The sequence below is a fragment of the Aquarana catesbeiana genome, linkage group LG09, assembly GCF_042186555.1.
Source record: "Aquarana catesbeiana isolate 2022-GZ linkage group LG09, ASM4218655v1, whole genome shotgun sequence".
Taxonomy (NCBI): domain Eukaryota; kingdom Metazoa; phylum Chordata; class Amphibia; order Anura; family Ranidae; genus Aquarana; species Aquarana catesbeiana.
In genome coordinates, this window is record NC_133332.1 from 316,899,820 (window position 1) to 316,903,114 (window position 3,295).

Below are 3,295 nucleotides of genomic sequence, written 5' to 3' on the forward strand. Positions count from 1 at the left end.
GGGCCAGAAGATAGAAACACTGTCGACCTGTAATATAATGGTCAATAAAAGAGGTATTATACCCACCTTTCTGGTGAGTGATGACCCTTCTCCTCTACCTTCAAACCAACCCCCACATCACTACAGGACTGAGCTATAGTGTTGGGACCAGGGAATGGAGCCACAGTACGTGATGGAGGACACAAGTACCCGACTCTCCTAGAAGTGTTAAATGCTGAAGAGTCTTCTGATGGGGGGAATGGATGTAGGTGACATGGTGATGATGGTGAGTATAATACCCTTTCTATTGCAGGGGGTGCCATCAGGATTTTTAGAGCAATGTGAAAGTGATAAAGGCCCCCCCTGGTTATACTTTGCTCACCACCAGCACTCGCTTGTCACTAATGACAATTCCCAGGGGGGGGCATGTGACCTTCTTCCTTGAGAAGCTCATTGAGGTTGCTCATGCCTCATAGAATCACTGAAAGTTGGACCAAGATAAGTTTTTTTTTTTTTGGTCTTTGTTTGGCCTTGTTGCACTTTTCTCTTCTACCACTAGGTGGTACCACTGGTTGCAGTCCAACCAGAAATGACGGTTCTGCCGGCCGGAGAACCTGTCGTGGTCGGGGGTAGAGGGGAAGCTGTCACCAGTAAGGGACCATCCACCTTTGAAGTCTCGGAGTCTGCCAATTAACATTGCAACTACCTAAGGGTGTCCTGGACCTAACCCTCTCTCCCTCCCAAAAATACAAAAAGGACTGTTAAGAGAAATAAAACCTCTTTTGCATCCAAAAAGTGTCTGGCGCCTAACTTCAACTACTTTGCACCCACCATGTCTTCCAACCCACCACATACAGAAGGATGTCAGCTATTCCTAGCCCTGGAGAGCCTCATTAGATCAAAGGAGGCCTGGGACCTTGCTACATAACAAGGCAGGACAGTAAGACACCATCTATGGGATTGTCTTAGCAACATCCTAGCAAAAAGGCATCCTTGGGAGTGTTTTAGCAATGTCCTGACAACAAGGCAGGACAGGGTGATGCCATCTCTGGTAGTGACTTAACAACATCCTAGCAACAGAGGACGGGGGAACTCCATCTTTGGGAGTGATTAGCAAAGCCCTAGCAACATGACAGGACAGGGGGACCCCATCTGTAGGAGTGTCTTAGGAATTTCCTAGCAACATGACAGGACAGGGGGACCCCATCTGTAGGAGAGTCCTTAGGAATTTTCCTAACAACAAGGCATGACAGGGCACAGCCATTTCTGGGAGTATCTTAGCAACGTCCTAGCAACAAGGCAGGACAGGTGTTGCCATCTCTTGAAGTGTCTTAGTAATGTCCTAGAAACAAGGTAGGAAGGGGGGACCCCATCTTTGAGTGTCTTAGTAACATCCTAGCAACAAAGAAGAACAGTGAGACCCCATCTCCAGGAGTGTCTTAGTAACATCCTAGCAACAAGGCAGGACAGGGGGGTGCTATCTTTGGGAGTGTCTTAGCAATGTCCTAGCAACAAGGAAGGACAGGAGTACATCAAGAACAACAGTGAGACCCCATCTCCAGGAGTGTCTAAGCAACGTTCTAACAAAAAAGGCAGGACTGGGGAGACGCCATCATTGGGAGTGACTTAACAACGTCCTAGCGAAAAGACAGGACTGGGGAGACGCCATCATTGGGAGTGACTTAATAACGTCCTAGCGAAAAGGCAGGACTGGGCGACACCATCTCTAGAACTGTCTTAGCAATGTCCTAGGAACAAGCCAAGATGGGGGTGCCATCTCTGGGAGTGTCTTAACAACATCCTAGCAAAAAGATAGGGCAGGGGGACCCCAACTGTGGGAGTGTCTTAGGAATGCCCTAGCAACAAGGCAGGACAGGGCGAAGCCATCTCTGTGAGTGTCTTAGCAACGACCTAGCAACAAGACAGGACAGGGGGACCCCATCTATGGGATTGTTTTAGCAATGTCCTAGCAGCAGAGCAGAACAGGGCAACACCATATCTAGGAGCGTCTTATCAATGCCCCAGCAACAAGGCAGGACAGGGGGGGTGCCATCTTTGGGGGTGTCTTAGCAATGTCCTAGCATCATAGAGGGACAGGAGGATACCACCTCTGGGAGTGTCTTAGCAACATTCTACCAAAAAAGCAGGACTAGGAGACGCCGTCTTTGGGAGTAACTTAACAATGTCCTAGCAACAAGGCAGGACGGAGAGACACCAACCATATCTGGGAGTGTCTTACCAATGTCCTAGCAACAAGGCAGGATGGAGGGACACCAACCATATCTGGGAGTGTCTTACCAATGTCCTAGCAACAAGGCAGGACAGGGGGGCGCCATCCCCGAGAGTGTCTTAGCAATGTTCTAGCAACAAGATAGGACAGGGGGGACCCCATCTCTGGGAGTGTCTTAGCAATGACCTAGCAACAAGATAGGACAGGGGAACTTCAGTTGTGGGAGTATTTGAGCACCGTCCTAACAAGACAGGACAGGGGGACCCCATCTCTGGGAGTGTCCTTAGCAACGACCTAGCAACAAGGTAGAACAGGGTGACACCTAGAGTTGCCACGTCATCCCTTTAAAACCTAACACATATTAATTACACAGGTTGTGTGGCTGATTAAGGTGGTAATTAAACTCACTTGGTGTCTTATCTGAATAAAATTAGCCTCAGAACCCGTGTAATTCATAGGTTTAAAAGGGATAAGGTGGCAACCCTAGTGACACAATCTCTGGTAGAGTCTAGCAACGTCCTAGCAACAACACAGGACAGCGGGATGCCATCTGTAGGAGTTTTTCAGTCAGGCTTCAGAAAGAATGTAAATGGCCCCCACCTATAGCAAGGGGATTATTCATGGGGATAGTAAACGGCGCGCTGTATGCGTGAGAGATTGCCAGAAGCGCCGTATTACATTCGTATCTGCGGCTAAAGTTTTTATGGCTGACTACACAGCCCCCATGGTGGAACTATTTATTGTGTACATGGTGTGTGTGACTGAAATGGTTAATAAAGTTTTTTTTTTTTCTTTATTTTGGTGGCTTTCACATAAACGGCACCACGTGACCAGAACAACACACACGGCGACGTCCCGTCAGAGCGTCATTTATACCCACCCCCCCCGCGCGCGCTGCACTCTGGGAGACGGGGAATCCTCTCTTGGAGGGACGCAGCCAACACAAACCCCCGCCCACTCCAGAGTTTGCGTCTCGCGCCTCGCTCTCGCGCAAATCGCGTCGCGATTGGGCCGCCGGGGGCTTCGGGGCGGGGCTCACGTCAAACTGGCCTCCCTGCCATTGGCTGGGGGGGTGGGACGCGTCGC